Source organism: Sitophilus oryzae, unplaced genomic scaffold (genome assembly GCF_002938485.1).
Source record: "Sitophilus oryzae breed Bouriz unplaced genomic scaffold, Soryzae_2.0 scaffold_2008_pilon_pilon, whole genome shotgun sequence".
Lineage (NCBI taxonomy): Eukaryota > Metazoa > Arthropoda > Insecta > Coleoptera > Curculionidae > Sitophilus > Sitophilus oryzae.
In genome coordinates, this window is record NW_022146734.1 from 3,277,704 (window position 1) to 3,302,345 (window position 24,642).

General features: G+C 32.5%; 1 protein-coding gene across 1 annotated transcript in view; it reads right to left on the reverse strand.

Moving 5' to 3' along the window:
• LOC115884005 (inactive ubiquitin carboxyl-terminal hydrolase 53) overlaps positions 1-7,115 on the reverse strand; it is a 138,545-nt gene extending 131,430 nt beyond the window's left edge. Inside the window, exon 1 of the mRNA XM_030902436.1 lies at positions 6,791-7,115. The gene's annotated coding sequence lies outside the window, so the exon portion shown is untranslated. The remainder of the gene's footprint in view (positions 1-6,790) is intronic.
• Between the last annotated feature and the right edge of the window lie 17,527 nt (positions 7,116-24,642).

Here is a 24,642-nt window from a genome sequence, read left to right on the forward strand (position 1 = left end):
AGGGTAATCTTATGAAAAATCTCATTTTCGAAAAAAGATGAGCTGCCTGGTTATTGCAGGCACCTCGTTCAGATTGTAGGGTCACAATGGATAACACTTTAATAAAAAATAAAAATAGTAAATTCAGCCACAAAAATCTAATTACAATTTCTGCGACTTCCAATTAGTTATGTGGATATTTAAATCGAATTTGACGTTTTCGTTTCCATGTTACTTTCATCATCAGTGACACTGTTTTCACTTGTATTGTCTCTCCACGCTCAAATCCGTCCATTCGGCAGAACGTATAATAATAACTGCAGATGTGAAGCAAGGCAGGAACAAAGAGAAGATGCAAGAAATGATACCGACTTGGAAGTTTTATTGTGCGTGGAAGAGAACGATGGAAAGATCAGCAGAAGGAAACTTGAGGATGAAATAGGAATAGATCACACTACAGCGTTTCGAATTTTGAAACGACATAAATACTATTCCTTCAAATATGAAAAGCACCAAGAGCTGCGAGATGGGGACGAAATACGGCGGCAGGCGTTTTGTTTTGATATGATAGAAATATGTTGGATGTTGTGATAAAAAATAATTAGATTCATTAGATCAACACAAAATCAAGACCCGCTTCGACCCAAAGATAAAAAACGTAATAATTCTCTCATTTTTAGAAATAAATACACATAACTTTATATCGTTAAAAAGGGTTAAACGCCAGCATTTTTTTAAGTTCAGAGCCAACTATGATTTCCATTTAAAAAATTATATTTTTTATTATTTCTGAAAAAAATATAGATTTGTACAAAAGTGCCTTAAGAACGTTTTTACAGAATTTTATTATTCCGCGAAATACAAAAGTTATGGGCAATTTTCCAAATGGTAAAAAATTAAAAAAGACCCCGTATCTAAGTCAGTAGTGAAAATATCAACAGGCGGTTTACGCCATTAAACGTGTCTCAGAAATCGAGCCCATGGCATCTATGTCGGTTTTGCTCTATCTAGTTAGGAAATAGGTTTTCTTTGTTAAAACAGACCAATTTCGACCACCCTGTACATTCGACCCCCATTATATTGGGGAAACAATTGAACGGGTGGCTACAATAACCAGCTAGCTCCATTTTAATAAATTTGTAGAAAATGGAAAAATAGCTGCTTGGTTCTTGCTGCAAACCACTGCAAACCCAGAGTAAGGCAGCTACAACTAACGTCGCTATTTATGTACTGTTATATTGGGAGAACCGATTGTTGCAGAAAACAATCGGCCAACTTTTTTAAAGGGTAATTCATGAAAAATCTCATTTTCGAAAAAAAGATGAGCTGCCTGGTTATTGCAGGCACCCGTTCAATTGTAGGGTCACAATGGATAACACTTTAATAAAAAAAATAAAAATAGTAAATTCAGCCACAAAAATCTAATTACAATTTCTGCGACTTCCAATTAGTTATGTGGATATTTAAATCGAATTTGACGTTTCGTTTCCATGTTACTTTCATCATCAGTGACACTGTTTTCACTTGTATTGTCTCTCACGCTCAAATCCGTCCATTCGGCGAACGTATAATAATAACAACCGTTTTGAAGCCCGACTAAAGATACCAATATGTTCGATAATCTAGTTTAAAGCAATTAAATTAAATCCTAATCAATTATTCAGAGGAAGCGGTCATAGACGTTCTCACGTGAATTATGCACTTATTTGCACATATATTACCGAGAAAATTTTGTCCATGTTGCATAGTCTGGTATCAGCAAATAACATCGAGTAAACATAAACATTATTATTTATTAAGCAAGTATATTCAGATTTAATAAATTATTTTATATTTATAATTAAATTTGAAACTGGTCTCGCGTTAATTAGATTTCTTTTAGTTACGATTTACATTTATTAATTATCCTAATGAGTATGAGCCTATTATTTTTTAATATTTCTCTTTAGTGAAAGTATCACTTAAAATTTAAAATCTTTCAACAAATTACATTTTACAAACCTGAATAGTGGAAGAACTTGCTGAGAAAATGCTTAGTTTAAGAGATTAGAAGAACAGGGTGTTGAAGTTTCATTTTTATTTCGATTTTTTCCAAATAATTTCGAAAATAACGTCAATATTTGGATGAAAATTGGTGTCTGGGAGTTTTTTGACATGAGAAATTTGATTTTAATGCCAATCCTCCTTTATTGTCACCTACCTATTTATAGAGGGCGCCACCTCCATATTTTTAAGTGCTTTGAAAAGTTATAAATTTTTGTCCGTACCTGTATAAAACAACTGAGTAAAAACAGATACATTTACGACGTTTTTTTACATGAAACAAGTCTCTTGGTAAAAATCGCGACGAGTAATGGTTTTCGAGATATTTGAAATCGAAATTATATCAATATCTATCATCATTGACATAAATTAAACATGTTGACTGTTGACTAAATAGTTATTAGACTGGAATCATAAATTTCTAATGTTTTTGTGGCAAAAGTTCAACAGAAACTATTTTATCATCATTTTTTCGAAGAAAAATTTATGATTGAATTAAAAAATAAAAAGCTACCAAATTTATTATTTCAGTCAAATAACTATCTACATAACAATGTTTTTTCTCAAATGTCAAAAAAGTATTCATTTCTGGGACGTGATTGACAATATAAAAAGTAATTTTAACGTACGTTAGTAAAGTAGTAAGTAACGCACTTTACGCTTAAGCATAAAAGTTGGAAAATATATATTACTAAACTGACATAAAGTGTCAAAATCAACGAGCGTAACCATAGTTTTTCGATATATAATTACATACAAGGTATGACTTTATGAAATTTTTTATATTATTTGAAACGTTTGAAATTGTTTAAAAACTTATTTGTGGCGTTTGAAAAAAAATGGTATGTTCTATTCGGAGTAACTTTCTGTGCCTCGGCTGTATGTCGTCAAACGTACAGCCCCCCCACAAGAAGTGTCATTTTACTCCTAATAAAACAATATACTATTATTTTTTGTCAATAATGACATTATATATTGACTATTTCCATTGTACATGTATACCGGGTGTTGCATCGTCGGACGGGACATAGGAAATCCCATGTAAATTTTAATGGGGCCAATTATTGGCTTCCCTCATTATTTTAGAGAATAATTCTATTTAGGTTTATTGAAGACCACTAAAACCCACATTTAAAAGAATAATTTTAGATATTTTTGATTAGCTCGTTTACGAGTTATCGCCGATTTCTTTTTAAATATTTCTCCTTTCTTATGGCCCTGTATTTACTTATGAGCACCAGTCAAGGTAAAAGATAACTGTCAAACAAAGTTGTCATTTCAGAAATTTACCTATTTAGTGCTTTATTATTATTGAAAATAATAATTTTCAATAATATTAGATACTCATTCCTACATCGGAAATCTTAAAAAGTATTTATAAATACAAATTAATAAGAATTAAAGTAAAATAAAGTAACCAATTACAAGGTTAATTATAGTATTATTACAATATTCAATAATTTATTAATTTAGGTACTATTAAATTGTTAGAACATTAGGATTTAAGATGTTCAAATATTCCTCCATCGACTGCTAGATAATAACCCAGGCAACCATAAAATTCTCTTCTTACATTCGCTAGTTCGTAAACTGAAATTCTATTGCATTCGGCAGAAATAGCATTTTTTAACTCGTCTAGATTTGGGTATTTTTTATGCTTGTATATCCTGTTTTTTAAATGGCCCCAGAGAAAGAAATCATTTGGCGCAATATCAGGAGACCTTGCTGGCCAATTTATTGTATGATTTAGGCCAATAACGTTTCCGTTAAAACTATTGTCTAAATATTCCCGAACAGCCAGGGTACTATGTGCCGGGCAGCCATCCATTTGGTACCAAACTTCCTGATTTTCCCTAGCGGCATCATGTAAAGCAGGTAAAATATGATTTTCGGGTAGTTCCAAATAATATTCTGCATTTAAATTTCGCGTAAGTAATAATGGCCCGATAATATTATGTCCGAATATCCCTGCCCAAACATTTACTTTCTGTGGATATTGCGTCCTTGTTTCGACAAACCTGTGTTGGTTTTCTTTGTTCCAATATCGATAATTTTGAACATTGGGTTCATTATTTAAGGTAAACGTGCATTCGTCAGTGAAACATATGTTTTTTAAAAATTCCCTATCCATGTTTGCTCTTTCCATAATATCAAAACAAAACGCCTTCCGCCGTATTTCGTCCCCATCTCGTCATATTTGAAGGAATAGTATTTATGTCGTTTCAAAATTCGAAACGCTGTAGTGTGATCTATTCCTATTTCATCCTCAAGTTTCCCTGTGCTGATCTTTCCATTGTTCTCTTCCACGCACAATAAAACTTCCAAGTCGGTATCATTTCTTGCATCTTCTCTTTGTTCCTGCCTTGCTTCACATCTGCAGTTATTTAGGGTACCTTTGGTCTCAAATCTCTGGATATTCCTTGCGATTGTAGATTTTCCAGGTATCGGTCTATTCGGATACAGAGCAGCAAACATGTCCGACACCTTTTGATAACTATTTCCTTGATAATACCATTTAATCACCAATACTTTTTCTTCGGTAGTGTAATTCATGGCTAATATTTTCGATGTAGATATGAGTTTTTAATAATAATAATAAAGCACTAAATAGATAAATTTCTGAAATGACAACTTCATTTGACAGTTATTTTTTACCTTGACTGGTGCTCATAAGTAAATACAGGGCCATAAGAAAGGAGAAATATTTAAAAAGAAATCGGCGATAACTCGTAAACGGGCGAATCAAATACAAATATCAAATCACAAATATCAAAAGTTATTCTTTTAAATGTGGGTTTTAGTGCTCTTCAATAAACCTAAATAGAATTATTCTCTAAAATAATTAGGGAAGCCAATAATTGACCCCATTAAAATTTACATGGGATTTCCTATGTCCCGCTCGACGATGGAACACCCGGTATATCTGGAGAACGGTTGCCGGTTGCTTGTAGCGACTTTTACCAAGAGATATTTTTTACCTAAAAAATCACAGAAATGTATATTTTTTCACGTTTTATACAAGTACGGACGAAAAGTCATTACTTTTAAAAACAGTTAAAACACATGTAGGTGGCGCCCCCTACAAATAGGAGTCATATTGACATCAAAAGCAAATTTCTGATGTCAAAAAAAACCAGACCCCAATTTTCATCCAAATATTGACTTTACTTCAGAAATTATTTGGAAACAATCGAAATAAAAATGAAACTTCTACACCCAGTCTCTCCGAAACTAAGCATTTTAGGACACACAGTTATACGAACTTTTTTGCATATTTTTATCTGTAGAATATGCTGCTGAAGATTCCGGAATACAGTTCGGACCACCCTGTATATATAAAAACGATTTTCAAAATTTATTTCGAACTATAGATCAAAATTTATGCCCCCAAACAGCCAAAATATCAATTCACCAACACGTAGAAGTAATCTCAGAGAAAAAAGGAGCATTTATAGGTGAATTTTACCTGAAGTTAACCTATACATCCATCAGGTTCTTCGGTGGTACCTATATAGCACCACCTGTACAGGTTTTTAAAAAATAAACCGAGAGAATTTATGGGAAGCATCTGTCATGTTTCCGAATTTTATTGCTATGGGAAAATATTTCAGAAAAAAAGTATGTTACTTAAGTTAAATGTGAATATTCATTGGAGAAAGTATTGTTGATTATAAATTTGTACGTTGTAGCTAACGAAAATAAGAATAATTTTGGTTTTAACATAATTTTTTGAGAACAAATAAGATTTTTAGAATAAATAATAAAGATTTTTCTTTATATTCCACCAAAGTTTAAAGAATACACCTATACAGTTTATAAAATATACACGTTTCAAGTATATACAGGGTCGCTTTTATGTATGGAAACGGTAATTATTAGGTAAAATATAGGGGGTACCGCACAAAGTTAAATATAAAAGTTATAGGGTTTATAAATATCTATTAGCGGGTAATAAATTTAAGTATACAGGATCGGTTATTAAGTCGTGGCACATCAAAGTTTCATTTTTTAAATGGAACCTCCTGTATATTATTGCATATTTCGGTTCTTCCTTCAATTCTAAAAATCGAAATACACACAATGTACCTCATACAATAATCGACCGTTTCCATACATAAAAGCGACCCTGTATATTCTTTAAACTGTGATTCTACAAAAAATGTAGGTATTCAATGATTAAGAAAAAAAACGAACTCATAGTAAGCCTTTAAAATGACAATAGATGAAAATATCTTGCAAGCTTTTAGATGTCACAGAAATTATAATCGATTATCATTTCGACGAGTCCTTTGATGCGTTTTTTCTGTAATTAAGGTATTTAAATCTGATTTATAAAATAGGATATTTTAAGTGATAATACCTACTGGTTTTGACATCTGTGGAGACCTGTTTCTCATGATTGTTTACTAACATAACCATAGTACATATATAGACAAACTTACAATATTGTTATTATTGACTTATTTAAGTTTAGGGAGTTTAGATCTTATTTAACTTTAATGAACGTGAATAGTAGCTTAAAAATTTGTGTAGAATTGTTTAAAAAAGCCTATACAAATTCTGGACAGCTTTTTAATATACTAACACTTTCCTAAGTACAAACCTACACTAATAATATAAAATATCGAGTGTTCTAAAGCAAAAGTAATATTGTTTGAAGTAAACTATTCCCTAAATAACTAAAAATCATCTGTAATCTGTAAACCACTAATTTTAAAAATATTTGATTTTTTTAACATGTTATAGGTTTATACAAAAAACAGCTTACCTGTATCATCGGAAAAAGCATCCTTATATCCAAAAAATCACTGACAATCGTATTTTCGAGCCAAAATCTTTCAAAAAATCACAACAGAGTTTTTGGCGCGTCGATTTTTTCAGATTTACGCGCGTTTTCAAGCTCGAACATTTCGAAAAATCACTCAAACAGGTAGCATATCGCGATAACACACCGTGACAAGGGTACTACCTGTAGCCAAAATACTCGTAGTAAGTACCTAGGGCCGAGAATAACGTAAAAACAGAACGCAAGAGACGGTTCTTCGAACGAATTTGGTCCTTCGAGCGTATCGAGAAAGTCTGTACCGGCATTCGAGCAAGTTTAAAAGTAGCGATACGCGCTGTACGTTGGCTGGGTTTGGTGACGACCGCCACTGGCACGTTCTGGGGCCCCCACCGTTGCCGAGTCTCCTCAAATTTACTCAAGAACATAAGAAAAATCCGCCAAATATTTTAAAAAAAGCCAATTTAGTTTGCTAAGATTGTAAAAAAATTATGTGTATTTGAAAATAATACTCGTAAATAATGTAATGTAAACCATCATCTGATGTTACTAAAATTTATAAAGGTAGCACGAATTTTAGGGGTTTGTAAATCAGGATAAGAGAAATATATCAGTTTTTAATTACCGTTTTTAAATTTAACTGAAAATAGAAATTACGTATCTATTGTGTCTACAAAACTATTTAATTAATATTTAAAATAATTTCAAGTCCGACTCTGGTTTTTTAAATTATTTAATCTGATTATATTCATCGCAACAATATTGATCATTCTACAAACTAGTTTCTAATGCTCTACATGTTCGAAAGGGTTACCACCCTCCCTATTGCACAAATTTATTTTTCGTTGAATTTTATTTATATCTTTTTGAACTTTCTTCTTATACTTCCGAATGCTTTTTGTACTCTTTTTTATAAATGTTGAGATATATTGATTTCACTTTTGATTTCACAAATGACGTGAAGTAATGTTATTCATTTGTATATTATTTTTTATTATCTTTTTGCATTTGATTTTCCATGTTCAATGTTTTACCCCACGTCATTGTTAAGTTTGAAAGCTTATCAATGTTGTAACAATGAATAGATTAAATATTAAAAGAAAAACAGAGCCGGACTTAACATTAGTTTAAATAAATCGTGTTCAAATGTCCGAAACAAACAAAAACTATTAAGTGTGGCATATCATTGTACTCAGGAGATCAAGTTCTTTCAAAATCTGAAATAAAAAATACAGGTCCGCATTTAAAAAAAATAAGTTGGCCTCTGTATGTCAGAAATTATCAGCTAATTTCAAAATCTAAAAATACTATCAGATAGCCCTTATAAAGTGGCTATGTGTATGTGCAATTATTTTTTTGATTTTCTTAAAAGTAACGACAGGAAGAAATAAAATTCACTTTCAAAAAAAATCCGTTTTTTCCAAAAAACTCAGCAATCCTTGAAATTTTTAAAACTTTCTTGATGGCATCTTGGTGAACATCCCAAAGCGCAACTTTGCTCCAATTTAACCATGTTCGTGTCTATTACGGTTACTGAGATACCAATGCTCGTACCTCGAATTTGTAGCACCCTGTATATGGAATATATATGGTCCATATTCTGATGCACATTTTATGCCAGTGCATAGGCGATTCTAAGCCATTGTGAAAGACCTACATACATACAGAAATGAGAAGGAAGTCCAATATGGTGGTCGTAATCGAAGATATGAAAAAAGTTTTATACAGATATTGCGTGACTTATAAAGGGGCATATCCTAAAAATATTTGGTGGTATACAGGTTGTCACAAAAAAAAAGTTATAAAAAGGTGCCAATTTTCGTATGTACAAAGAGTACGGTCAACACGCTTAGTAAAATAAGATGTACTAAATAAAGACAGAAGAACAAGTATTTTCCCAAGCGCATGAAATCTAGCGTCGGATTAAGTGGTTATACATAACTGGCGGGGGTGGGGGGTTAGATGGGGAAAAATTATCAATGCCCTGTACATTACTTTTCTATATAATAAATACTTCGCATTTTTGCTCTCTCCGACTCACTAGGTTGCCATAGCGATTTACTTTTATACAAGGTTTCGCTTACCAGGATGGTATAAAAATTACATTATCTTATACAGGGTAATTTTTGCAGTCGCCAACATCGGAATATTTAAAATGTTATATCTCAATTGTTTTAAATGCAACACTCTGTATATTATTTTTCTTTTAGATTCAAAATTAAAAAAGAAACATTTTTTGTATTTAAAGCGTTCCTAAATTTTTAATGTTTTCGCAGATATTCATGGTAATATTTGAAAACCCCATATCCCATACAGCCACGGTACGTACTATGTACGTACCTGGTACGTAATGTTGGGACGAACGTCAGGTCCCTGGTGCGTACTATGTCCGTACTAGGGACGTACATTTTCCAACGAGAGGTGGCAATTGGAGAGGTGGATTTTTTCCGGTACGTCCCTGGGATGTGGTAAAGTACATACTATGTACGTCGCATGTACGTACATTCCAGGTACGTACATTTTATGTTTTGTTCCGGACCAAAACTGGATGTAAAATGATCGAAAGTACGTACAATGTACGTACTATGGACGTACATTCTTCAACGACGTATACGACCTAGGAATTTAATTAGAAATAATTCAGTGGAAGTCAGCTTAAAATATTTATTAATATAAAAACTCAGGTACAGGGTCATCCCTTATGTCTTGATACACCCGTGAGTCTGGCTTCGGTCCGGCAACTACACCCTTAGCGCACTCTGTCTTTTATTGGATGTTGATAGATATTTTTTTTTATTCTCGAACTGCTTCTAAATAAAAAATACAAAAAGAAAACTAAGTATTCAAATATCTAATTCTTGCCTCTGTTTTGAAAAAATTGAATGAGCCGATTCTCAATGGTCTAGGTGAAATAGTCACATTAGATGCGGCAGTGTCATGTAATTCATCTGATGATTCCCCACTTTGAGATACATAACATAAGTTATCTCGAGGGTTATCTGTTTCAGTTTCGCTATTGATAAGATGTGGCAGAGAATCTTCAGACTGTAAATCAAGAACTGAAACATCTGATGTGCTATATTGATCATTACAAGATTGAAGGAAAGATGCCTGATTAAATGAAGCAGGCTGTCTATTATGATTAGGGATGGAGCCTCTTGAAGAGCTCTTTCAAACCGCTTAATTTGAACATTTGCCCTTTTGTAATATTTGCTAGAATTGTATTTTTGCGCCACATTATATTATTACACTTTAACTTACCTTAGCTCTGCCAATCGAAAACGCCATTAGAAACCGCCCGACTTCCGATTCCGACAAGACTCGAATGTGAGCGAATAACATTTTTTAACGAAAGCGGGAAATTTAAACATAGAACTGCATAATTTTCCTGTTAGGCTTGATTGCATAATATATTGCATTTTTAACCCATCAGATTTCTTCAAAGGCTGTCATGCATTATGGTCGTTGGATAAATTAGGAAATCATTTTTTATAGCGGTCAGGTTAGATTTATTAATAAAAGAAATAGAGGTAGGTTAGAGTGACTTGAATTAACGTTAGCCTAGAAAATATCCACTGATCCAGTCCATTTATTATTATTGGGTATATCTGACCAAAATAACACATTTTGTAATGCGTTGTCAAAAATTTTCAAGATATGTACGTAGAACGTACTCGCCTGTACGTCCGTAGTACGTACTCGCAAAATGGACATAAAATGTACGTCCCTGGGACGAAGTGTGCTGTATGGGATGGGAACATTTAGGAATACTTTAAGTACAAGAAATGTTCATTTTTTAATGCTGGATCTAAACGAAAAATAATATACAGGGTTTTACATTTAAAAAAATAGGAATATAGCACTTTAAATATTGAGGGTAATTGTAATTGATTTTGGCGACGCAATAAAAATACGCTGTATAGGATAATGTAAATTTTCTTTCGCGGATTTATTCCTTTATCTTCAGTGTTTAGGAAAATACAGTTAAGTATTCATAAAGTTATATAGTAAATAAGAAATAGAATAAAACACCGCATAGTGGCTTCAAATAAAAATAGTGTATTATATGCAAAAAAATGAGAGTGCAATTAAAAAAAAACTTTAAACTTTATACTCTTTTACAATTTTATACCCTGTATACTACAAAATAATTTTAAAATATACAACATTTTAAATCATGCAACGTGTATAAAAAAATTTTCACATCTTTGTCAAAACGACGATATTAGACCTCGTACCTCGTACTAATGGGCCACCCTGTATATGGAAGGATGCGTCTGCAAGTTAATTAGAATTTTTGAAATCTATAAGTCTGGAGAACGTAATCTAGAAAGAAGTTCAAGAAAAAAACATTAATTCAAAAAAAAAATAAAATAGGATAGTAACGGCAACGTGGTACGAAAAAAAAACCATGGTGCGACCTCACCCACAATATGCCCATGGCTTAACGCGGGCCGGTCATATCGCGGTCAAAAGATTTTTGTGGGCCGGGCTGTCTTTTGGTTGGTTATAATGTGTGCTGACCTCTATTAGCGCCACTTTGGAGAAAAACAAAAAAAAAACCACCATAAATCTTAATATTGCTTAAGTACCATATGGATCGCATTAGATATTTCTTTGTTTTGAACTTAAGAATTTTGCCCTGTGAAATACTGAGATTTATATTTTTGTGTTTTTTAAATCATAAATTTAAATGTGTTGTACAGGGTGGGTCAAATTGGACGCTTTTAAAAGAACACCCTTTTCTATAGGAGATAGACGAAAACTAATATCAGTGTCGGGAACTCAATTTTTATCAAAAACATGATGGTAAAAACCGCACATCGATATCTGTTACAGTTTCGGAATTACGGGGAGTTTTTCAAAAATGTGCATTTTTAACAAATCGCTGTAACTTTTTTGCTACGGAACAATTTTTGAATTTTTTATTTTTATGAAAACATTTCCAAAGCACCATTTTAATGGTTTAAGTATAATTTTTTTAAAATTAATAATTTAAGGGTTATCAACAGAAAAATTGATTTTTTTTATTTGGGACACCCTGGATTTTTTAATTAACTGAAAAGAACTTAAAATTACATTTCCAAAAATATAGCAGACCCTTTCGAAATACAGCATTTTTTAAAGCTTTAACTAGTAGGCTTTGGACTCCTTATTGACGATCTGTCCCTAATGGAACTCGAAAACATATTTTTCCAGCAAGACGAGGCACCGCCTCTCAACGTTGAAGTTATCAGCAATTTTTTGCAGCCAATTTCGAAAACGATTGAATAGCAAACCATGATCCCAGCCGTTGGCCGCCGAAACTGCCGGACTTAGTGTCTATGGATTTTTATTTTTGCTTAATTATTTATGTCAAAATATTATTATGCTTGGAAAATTTAATGTTCTCGAACCTTGTTTCTATATATGTAGGTATTCTATTTTTTTTACTTTCTTAGGATTTAGGTTCGGGAAAAACGTCGATTAAGTTTTCATTTAGTTTTTCATTATCTTTATTTGGTTTTTAAAAGAAACAAACAAATCACAAAGTAGAATTTCAATTGACTTATCACAAAAATCTATGTTAATTTTTTTTTGAGAGAAAAAAATAGATTTATACAAATCACGAATACATAGTTAAAATTGAAAAGTCAAGCAGTGTATATACAAAAAACGTTAAGAAGTTTAGTGTTTATGTTGTAAGAAAAATAATTCTTTGCAAATATTTTTTTTTTGTACTTCTTTACCCGCTATCGAAAGTCAAAAACAAAATCTTAAGCACTTACCACATCAAATCACAGTGTTGAAGGATTGTGAGCCGAAACGTTTGTTTCTTTTAAAAACCAAATAAAGATAATGAAAAACCAAATGAAAACTTAATCAACGTTTTTCTCGAACCTAAATCCCAAGAAAGTAAAAAAAAATAGAATTTTATTATGTTTAGACGAAAACAACTTGAATCCTATTTCATAAATTTTAATTATAAATAACATAATTTTAAATACAAAATATATTAAAACCTTAATATTAATATCTCATTTAATTATTATACTCTGTAATTCGGTTCTGTGTACCTACAGGACTTCTTCTTGTGGAATTTTGCTTTCTTTTAGAATAAAATGAATTTAGATCTTTATAATAATCATCCTCAATCATACTCTATTTAACAGAATTATCACTTTGTGTGCCATTATTTCCAAATTTTGAAAGAGAAGTTCAAGAAATGTCGTTGGATAAATTTAGGCTAGTTTTACCAATCCCGCGTAAAATGATTTGTGCAATCTGACTAGTTTTCATTAGACATTTTGCAAAGCGACTGAAAACAGGCTCTTTGTAAAATATCCTTCTATTGTTAAAAACGCCGGCGTTTTATAATATGCCTAGTCTTATTGTAAAATGCCGAGTTATTCGATACGCCTGCGACATATACAGGGTGCTACAAATTCGACGAAATTTGAATCTTCCAATTGGCTCGATTTTCCTTATTCAATGTTAATTAGCGCTGATCAATATTGTTGCGATGAATATAATCAAATTAAATAATAAAAAAAACAGAGTCGTACAAATTATTTTAAATAATAATTAAATAGTTTTTTTGTTGTTAAGGTACCAAAAACAAAAAAAAGTATATTATATAAAACAGAAATTAAAAAATGCATGTCCGTATTTAAAAAAAAATTAAGTTGGCCTCTGTATCTCACAAATTCTCAGCTAATTTGAAAATCTAAAAATATTATCAGATAGCCCTAATAAAGTGGCCATGAGAATGTGCAATTAGTTTTTTTAATTTTCTTAAAAGTAACGACAGGAAAAAATAAAATTGATTTTCAAAAAAATCCGTTTTTTCCAAAAAACTCAGCAATCCTTGAAATTTTTAAAACTTTTTTGATGGCATCGTGGCGAAGATCTCAACGCGCAACTTTGCCCTAATTTAACCACGTTCGTAGCTATTACGGTTACCGAGATACCAATGCTCGTACGTCGAATTTGTAGCACCCTGTATACATATAAATGACGCTTTTGATTTTGATTTTTTATAAATGACGCTTTTATAGAGATAGAGAAAAGCGTCGATTATAGAAAAATATTTTACTGAAAAATGTAAGGCTAAAAATGCTTTGATGAGATTTTATTTTTCCCTTAAAGATCATCGACGACATTCCTTCAGATAATCATCTTTATCTGTCTGTATTTTTGTCCTGGCAGCTTACTAGATAAAAAAACGCGTTACGCAGACAATGAGTGGACTAAAAAAGAAATCCGAATTGCGTGAGCCATTAGTGGGCTGGCTAAATTGCTTTCTAACATCTCTTAGGAGAGATTACCGCGTTCTTCAGAGATAAAAGCACTTCGGTTGTAGCTTTAGTGGAGAGGTTGGCTGATGTTATTTTTTATACAATAGGCTTAAGAAGGATAATTTCTGGTCAAACTTTGTAGCTTAATTGAAGGAAATTGGACAATAATTAGGATATAAATTATTAAATACATACGACTTTTAAAATATTTTTATTGATAATTTTTACAATTAGCTAAATATCTAGTTAACTAAATATCTAGATGTAGATGCTCTTAATGTGAGGGAGGGGATCATCGCGACCTTATACAGGATGTTTCAAAAAAACGTGTGCAAATAAAATTATAAAATAAAACATCACAGATGTGATTCTGCTTTGTTTCGTAGCAACAGGTTTTTACTGTCTTAATATTTTTTATAATTTTTTTCCAAGTATTTTTAGCGTTTCGAATTAAATTTTGAGGGTAAAAGTTACTATAAATGCGACATATTTTAAGGCTAAAAAAGGGTCGACATATTCACCAGGGACGTGCATATGGGTTATCACTGGAATATTTTTCTAAAAAAAGCGTGTAAGCCACTGACTTTTTTTTTCTCTTGTTAGCGAAATAATGTAAGAAGTTTAATGCCGATTAAAATTTGTCTCTTGATATTTTCTCGATTTCGGCCTCCTTGGTTAGATAAACGCAATTTTATTAATTTGCCTTGATCAGAGTCGAATAGCAACCTTTAAAAAAATAATATTATTAACTTGCGAAAGTTTTAAATAAGTACTCATTGATTCCTCACCTAAAAATATGAAAAAAAGTTCCTTTAAACATGGGTATTGAAATGCGTAATTTTAGAGTTACATGATGTTCAAACATTTTAAAATTAGGTTTTGTGTAATTATCTTAAGCACCATTATTTTTTTATTTCAAATTGCTGTAGGTTGGACCCTTTAATAATAATAATTAATAATAACTAATATTCTTCTTCTTCTTACAGTGCCATACTCTACATAGAGCGTCGGCTACCTCTCGCATGTACAGGGTGGGTCAAATTCGACGCTTTTAAATGGAAACACCCTTTTCTATAGGAGATAGACAAAAACTAATATCGGTGTCTGGAGCTCAATTTTTGTCAAAATCATGATGGTGAAAACCGCATATCGAAATCTGTTACCGTTTCGGAGTTACGGGGTGTTTTTCAAAAATATGCATTTTTAACAAATCGCTGTAATTTTTTTGCTATGGAAAATTTTGTATTTTTATGAAAACATTTCCAAAGCAACTTTTTACGTAGAATTTAATGGTTTAAGTATAATTTTTTTAAAATTAATAATTTAAGAGCGTACACCCTGTATATTTTTAATTTATTGAAAAGAATTTTAAATTACCTTTCCAAAAATATTTTTACAACACACTTTATATTTTGCTCGATTCCTCTTCGAGATATAGAGTATATAAAAATTCGCCCGCTTTAAATAAGTAGGCTTTGAATGACACCGGCTGTAATGCAAAAAAATTCTAGCTGTGAGCATCAATTAAAACGAAAATAATATTTGCTATGAGAGATGCAGAATTTTATAACAATTTAAAATATATTTAACCAACATCAACACATTTAAATTATATCTAATAACAATAGAAATAAATAGCAAACCAAGTCATGAGATTTTGCTACAGGTGTTCGACATATCGACCGTCTTCTGTTATGGACAGACGGGGCAGTTCTTGAACATTTCTCGCGGAATTCATTAACTCAGTAGGGTTGAAAGATACCTTCTCATAACTGCTAAGTATTTCTAATTCTTGTCTAGATTATACGGAAGAATAAGGAACCTTTATTCTTCCGCAAATATATCCATAGGATTAGATCCATAAGCACTAAGTCAGGCGGCCTCGACGGCCAACGGCTGGGATCTTGGTTAGCTATTCAGTTATTCTTGAAATTGGCTGCAAAAATTTGCTGATAACTTCAGCGTTCAAAGGCGGTTCGTCGTCTTGCTGGAAAAATATATTTTCGAGTTCAATTAAGGGCATATCATCAATAAGGGGTCCAAAGCCTACTAGTTAAAAGTGGCGAACTTTTAAAAATTCTGTATTTCGAAGGGGATTATAACAAAATATCAAGTGTGCTATATTTTTGGAAAGGTAATTTTAAATTCTTTTCAGTTAATTAAAAATATAGAGGGTGTCCCAAATAAAAAATCAATTTTTCTGTTGATAATTCTTAAATTATTATTTTTAAAAAAATTATACTTAAACCATTAAATTCTACGTAAAAAGGTGCTTTGGAAATGTCTTCATAGAAATACAAAATTTTCCATAGCAAAAAAGTTACAGCGATTTGTTAAAAATGCACATTTTTGAAAAACACCCCGTAACTCCAAAACGGTAACAGATATTGATGTGCGGTTTTCACCATCATATTTTTGATGAAAATTGAGCTCCAGACACCTATATTAGTTTTCGTCTATCTCCTATAGAAAAGGTTGTTTCCATTTAAAAGCGTCGAATTTGACCCACCCTGTACTTCTGATGTGTGTCATCTGTTTAACTAATATTAATAATATTTAATAATAAATTAGGTAAAATATATAATTTATTAATTTTATTTTTATTTAAATTTATTATAATTATCTATAATATTATAACACAGTCAGTGAAATGATTTAAATCAATATAATTACCTCCTAAGTTAAGACAACCAAAATTCAACTTAAGTACCTACTTATTTTTAAATGTTAATACTAATTTGGCTGTATTATCGATTTTCTTATTACTATTAATTGATTGTAGAGGTACATATAAGAATAAAACCACTTAAAATAAAACGATTTATTTCAACTAATTTAGTTTAATATTTATCATGACCAAATGGTGAAGGAAATTATTTTAATAAAATTGTAAAATTTCTGAATTGCCTTTAATATTACTGCAACCAAATATACACCGAAAATTCATGAAGTAAAGATAAGATCATAGATAAAAGAAAATAATTTACTATTAAGATAGATATGAAACTTAATAGTGAAATTTTGGGTCAAAGCGCCCCTCCGTCTTTTTGGTAGAGACTACGTTTAACCCTTCGCCTTCGCCTTTTATTTTTAAAGTTACACTAATATATTAGCCTTGAAGGATATTAGTGTATCAGATTAACTTTAATAAAACATAAGAATATATATATTTTACAGTTTACTAGTTTTTATAGTTTATTAGTGATCTTAATAGCCTACCATACCAATAGGTATGGTAGGCTATTAAGATCGACAAAAAAAAGTTTTTAATTTCACTCAAAATGAGTTATTTGGGTCATAAATGACCTAAATACAAAATATTTTCATGGTGTCACATATATTTTTCTTTTATCTAAGATACATACCTTATCGTCTTTTGGAAACACGTGCATTTTTGCAGTTTTGTTAGTTTCTTTGCAAGATGCAACACAACAAGAAAACGCCATTTTTACAGTTAATAAATAATAAAACTATTTCTGACTATGATATTTAAAATTTAGATAGATAGAAAATAAAAAAACAAACCGGTATTTGCAGACGCAGACCCAAATTCAAAAAAAAATCAAAATTTTTCTTTCGAAAATCGGGCTTATTTCACTGAAAAGGTATTTTTTGATTTATCAGCCACTGCCGTTCTTTAAAAGATCAGCCTGGGGGCGGACTTTTGTTTACTTCATCAGCTGTACATACATAGATATTGGGTTAGATTCCGTTTCATATTTTGTCGGTTGATTTTTGGTTTTACTCTATGATTTTTGTTATTATTTATTATTGTAGTGCAAAAAACTAATTTTTGGTGTTTAAGTGACATAAACTACTACCAGATATATGGTCACTCTCGGTGTCGCATAAAAAAAATAGAAAAATTGAAAAATTACACGTTGTGTAAGTGATTTAACCTAAAAGTGCCCATACATTTCTTACTCATCGTGATTTTTGTGTGTGTGTTTTTAACACTCTACCAATTCATCAATAAAGCTTAAGTGGAGTGTGTTTTCGGTGCTATGCCTCATAAGTAGCAATGGGCATCAACCCATTCTTTGAATTTTTCCATCCCCAATCCAGAGGTGATTTTTCATTCCCATACCATAGCTGTACCTGACTGTACATACGGAAGGAGTGCAAGCGAGCTGCGTCTTTGGTCGATGGTAATGATGCTAGGTTTGGTAAGCTTTTTGTAATAGATTTTACGAAACACTGGTATCTGTACCTTAGATCTGTACTTATCTAATGAGTCGCATTTTTTGGATCCATATAAATGAAGAAGAAATCGCTTTTTCTATATCTTCTGGGGATGCGTTTGGGTCTTTGAAAGTTTGTGCAGCCTGTCTGTAATAATTATTTTTCTTTCTGTAAAACTTTAACGAATTTCATTTTTCCTTGTCTGTGTTTAAACCGAGTTAACTTGAAATCGGGTCGTCGCACGGAAAAAGTACATAGAATGTTTTTTATAGAGTTTTTTTTCCTCTTCTTTAATTTTGGTCTGTACATTTTTTGCACTAAAATTGGAACTGATACGGAACGGAAGCTTACGTATAGCGTCAATACAATAAAAATACGGCACAGATATGGAATGGATATGGAATGGAAACGGAAGGTATAATGAGAATGAGAATCAACCTCTATACGGCATACATAAGAAAACATAAAGTTGATGATGGTGATCAAAAGATGAAACGTCGAATTGTAATACTTTTCTAATGTATTGGTTGAGAATGAAACACTTTAGTTCATGACAAAAGTATCTTTATTAATGTCGTTAATTACAGGCAGTGACCGATTATAGATTCTGCTGGTTGCTGGGTATGCCATAGTTGGTCATAGATTCTGCTGGGTATGCAATAGTTACAACACATTTCCTATTGCTAATATGTAACAAACCAACAGTTAATATTATATACAGGGTGGTCTACCATCATAGAGTTAAAATCCACCATCATTATTACAGGATGACAAATCTAAAAGTTCTGTTGTATAACAGATAACATATTATGTTATCTGTGGTATGACCCTGTATAATATAATATGAAACAAGTAGTTAATTAGAGTTTGGTTTTCTTTATTTTATTATGCATTCTTATAAGTTAAAGGTCATCGTTATTTAATGCATGAAAACGCGATTTTAATATAACATAAAGAATATATTAAATAAACTAAACATGATATGTAAAATTTGTTTACAAACAAAACCATAATATAATTTTCTGGCATTAAATTTTAATTCAAAAATATTTATAAAACTAATACATAGTCATTAGTATCCAAATTTGATGAATGATAATATTGATAATAAATAAATATCCGTTTTAACTTGACTTAATATGTCGTAATTTATCGAAACAGTAATTTAAAATCATAAGCCTATTTAAAGTTGAAGTACAATCTAATGTAAATTAATTATCTAAAAAGATTTTATTGAGGTTTGGTACAAAGTTGAAATTACAAAATTTCAATGTCAAGAGTCTCGTTATTCTAGACTTGAAAATAAAACATATATTTTTAGCTAGGTACCTGTTATTTAAATTTCATATTTTTTATACCAATATAATTACACATTATAGCGTTAATTTTATAACCATTAAGGACTTTAAGAATATCTATATTATTTAACAATATCTGAAACAATAAGACTTGATTATCCATAAAAAGTTACTATTGTTTTTGTTTACATCCCAACAATATATAGTCCAGTCGTTCAGTGTTACATGAAGTATCAAAATGATCTCTAATGACCTTTAAAAATCGTATAGTGCATACAGAAATGATTGAGCTGACTACGAAGTAATTTACAATACCGTAAACTGTGTGTGGGGTATCTTTGTGACCCCAGCACAACTAGGAGCATCTCTACTACATGCCACTAAAGGGTAACTAAAATATGACTAAATAACACAAATGAAGAATGGCCAGAATTCTGAATGATTATTAACATCTCAACATCCAAAGTAAAACTTTTCCTCTAGCTTCTTCAAATTGTTCTATACAGTCCACATATTGTTTGGTAAAAAGTTACACCATTTTTAGCATCGGGTTTGAGGGGGAGGGGGGGGGAGAAGTTGGTAAATAAGTACTTTTCATTAGTTTTTCTTAAATATTGCGGAAACTATGCAGTTTAGCGCAAAGTGCTATATACAAAAATAATCTATATCAAATTGCGATAAAAAATGGTCCTACACATAATCTTGCTAAAATGAATGGTTCTAGAGTTAGAATTTTTAGAATTTAGAATGAGTGGGAGGGGGGTTAATCACTTCGACCTTACAGATCCATTGTGTCCCCCTTTCTTGAATCATAACTCATCATACAGTCCCAGGGCTTTGACAAAAGCCAGTATCTGGGACGGTTTTATAGAGGGTAGTTCTCCATCTCCAATATCAGTCGTACCAAAATTCATGGCACGAATGGTTGTCGTCTCGGCGCACTCAGTGATGAGGTGTACTGGTGTTTCCCCATCTTCCCCACAGAATCTGCATTCGCCGTTTCTTCTTAGTTTCAATCTACTGAGGTGTTCATTGAGGAGACAGTGTCATGTTAAAAACCCCGTGACAATCCGAAGATTGTTCTTACTCAGACCCAGGAAGATCTGTGATTTTTCTTGATCATAAGCCCTCAGAAACTTCTTCCAGTGTCTTAGACCATTGCAAGATTTCCATTCCAGGTTGCGGATGGAATCTTCCAAGTTCTTGAGTTCCGCCTTTACCACTTGGAAAGCAGAACGGTTCTGGTCCAGTTAGTGGAGTGTTCGCTCCTTTCCTAGCTAGATTATTTGCTTTTTCATTGCCTTCTATCCCTTGGTGAGCAGGCACCCAGTGTAGGAGGACTTTGTTTTATTTGCCTAATTTATTCAGCTTCTCTATGCATTCTTTGACCAATTTCGAATTGATTGATACTGAGTTGATCGCCTTTAACGCTGCTTGACTATCAGATAAGATGGCTATTTCTTGTTTCCGATAGTTCCTATCTAAGATAAGTTGTACGCATCTCTCGATAGCGTAGATTTCTGCCTGTAGGATACTAGGGTAAGTGCCCATTGGTTCGGGAGTAATTAGCTCTCGGCCCAAACACTCCGATCCCTGTTCCCGTATTGGTTTTGAAGCATCAGTATACCAAGTTATGGTATGGTCTTTTAACTGCTGAGCAAGCGTTTTGCTCTTCCAATCCTTCTTATTGCTCGATACTACATTGACATGTTTGTCAAAGTTGTACGTTCTTGGCATATCGTCCACTGGGAGTTGCAGGAGTGGTATTTCCTTTTTGAGGGTGTTCCAAGCCCCTGATCTGACAATTCTCCCAGTACTAATTCCATTAGTGACCATTCTAATCATTGTCGCATTGGCATATCTACCAATGACAATGTGCAGTGGTGTTAGATCTAGAATGACCTCCATTGCTGCTGTTGGACAGGTTCTCATGGCTCCTGTGATGCAAACACATGCTAGTCTCTGGACTTTGCATAGGTTTAGCCTTGCCGTCCGTTGCTCTAGTTTTTGTGTACCAGGCAACTGCTCCATAAGTAATCATGGGTCTTACTATCATGGTATACATCCAGCGCAAAATGTTAGGGGAGCAGCCCCATCTATTTCCGGCCAGTCTTCTGCATATCATGAGAGCCTTTATGGCTTTGCTGGTAGTGTTCTTAATATGCCTGTTCCACAGGAGTTTACTGTCCAGGGTTATTCCCAGGTATTTAACTTCCTGTGTTGGCAGTATTTCCTTTCCATGGTTCCAGAGTTACAAAAAGTGTAAAAATAGATTTTTTTGTATTTTTTAGATTTTTTGGAAAAATAAAATTTTAACTACTGTTTAAACAAAAATAACTAAACAATTTTTTAAAAACTAGCGTGTACCAGCGACTTCGTTCGCGTCGAATTAATCATTTATAATGGTGATGATAAAGCAAAGCAAGAATTTCCATTAACATACAAACTGGATAAAATTTTCTCACATTTATGTCAGTATGAGAAAAAACAATATGGCGATATTATTATGTAACTTGGTAATATTTGAAAGGTAGTTTCATTTCGTTGGAATTTGACTTTCGAAAAATCCGTTTGCCAAAAATAAGCTTTTTACGTCAATCAGTTTAAGCAGAATCGTGGTTAAGAAATTACCCAACTTTTTGGAACACCCTGTATGATTTTTAAAAAAAAATAAAAATATGTAAAAAAACCTAGCGTTTTCCCGAAAGACTAACCGTTTTTTAAATAACAAATATTGTAATATTTGAGGGGTGTTTTCACCCTCTTGGAATTTGAGATTTGAGAAACCCCTCCTTATCGAACCTCTACACCCCACAGTCGTTTTTTCCTAAACTTGACCGTTTTTTAAATAAAAAATATTGTAATATTTGAGGGGTGGTTTCATCCCCTTGGAACTGGAATTTCGAAAAATCCCTTCTTATCGAACCTCTACATCCTAGAATCAACCTGTATGCCAAAATTGAGCTTTTTACGATGAGTGGTTTGAGCAGGATCGTGATTAATCAGTATGTCAGTCACTTAAGTATTTTATATATTAGTATAGATTATTGTGCAATCGTCTTTTAGTCCAAAGTATAAAACTTCTTGCGATGTTTGGAGCCAAGAACACTGAAAATCTAGATTTTTTTTGCTACCAGTGTTACTTAAGTTAAAGCAGTCTATTCATTCGCTGTTCAAGTTGGCTGCACTTCCTCACACTTCAGCAGCTTCCAGGCAGCATTCATTTAGAACGACCACCAAGTGCAGCAGTAGCTAAATGAGAACAAGGATCCGCTCCAGTGGGGGTGGAAGAAGATTGGCCAACACCTGACTCTAATTACAGCAGTACGCCCTGCAGCTCCCCAGGAGTTACTTTCCCTCATAGTGTGCGCCTGCAAAGATGAATGCTTCCGTAACTGCGAGTGCAGAAAAAGTGGTTTAAACTGCTCAAGTATGTGCGGTAATTGCTCAGGCCTAGCATGTAATAACAGAGACGTGAACATCATAGACGAAGACGAAGATATAGAAGAAGAAGGTGCTATGTTTGAAGAGGACTGAATACCGACAAATACTCTACATTAATTTAAGGTCGCAGGTATAATATTCCTCCATTTATAAAATTCAAAAAAATTAAGAAAATATTGTTACAATACAGGGTGAGTTTCCTACGATGTTCTCTATAGGTATCTCGGAAACTACTGAAGATAGAAAGTCCGTTAAATGGGGAAAGAATTGCAGTTTTGTGGGGTCATAAATATGCGCCTTTCAGATTTTTGAAAAAGTTCATGGCTTACTAGATATTTCGAAAAAAGCAAATTTCGGCTTTTTTAAAAATTGTCCCTAATTCCATTATAATCTATTTTAGACAAAAAGTTTTCAGATAAAATTTGTAGATAATCACATCCTTAATGAGACTGTGTTCTCCGTTTTTTTCTAAAGCCTGTAATTTTTGACATATAACACAAACTTATGTTTTTTTTAAATGGAAACCATAGTTGACCATGACTTCATAAAAAGCGCCATTTTTCAAGCTTTTTAGCGATATAAGCTATAATATGTTTTTTTAGTGTTATAGCCAATTCTTATAATTTTTAAACAATGTCACTTAGTTAGCCATGGAAACAAGTTCAATCGCCGTTGCTCTCAGAAATGTGAAGCTGTCACATCCAAACTTTGTAAATTAAAATAAACAAAGATTGTAAATATGAATTTTTCAAGTTAAGAAGAACATGTTACTCGGGCATCAATAGAGTGGTTCCAACATGACTTTCATTATACCTCCCCTCCCCCCATAATGAAAAAAATGTTAAAAATTATTTATATTATAATAATGCAGGGATAGGAAGAGGTGGACCAATTGCATGGGCCTCCTTGATCACCTGACCTATCCATTTTAGATTTTTTTATGCGGTATTTTAACAATAAGGTTTACAAAAAAATTTATGAATTAAGAGAGACACTCGTGGCGGTACAAGAGAAGTTTAATTAAGTCGACCGGTCCTTCTGTGAGACTAGATAGTAATTCACTTTTTAAAAGATGCAACTCAAAACTAAGAATTGGCTATAAATAAATTTAGCTTTTCTAACATATGTCTTAAAACCCGTTTTCTAAAGAACGTAACATTCACCGGCCAACGTATCCTCGAAAATGTATGGCCAAGAAAAGTTGAACCAATACATGCTTTTCTTCATTTGAAAAATTCATATTTACAATGTTTGTTTATTTTAATTTACAAAGTTTGGATGTGACAGCTTTACATTTCTGGGAGCAAAGATTCTTTTTCTGAGAGCAAAGAACTTGTTTCCATGGTAAAGTAAGTGAAATTGTTTAAAAATTATAAGAATTGGCTATAACTCTCTAATTTCTGAAATAACGTCAGTATTTAGATGAAAATTGGTATCTGGAATTTGATTTTGATGTCATTATGACTCCTATTCTTCCCCTAGGAGATGCAATACCTTGTCGTTGGTGGGGAAGCTCCTGGTCATGTGCTGGGGGGAATCCCCTCTAGCACTTGGCTTGGTCTAAGAAGCATCTCACTCATCGTCTTGTCCCTGACTGTAGTGTCGTGGCCAGGGAATTGCACCAAGACATATAACG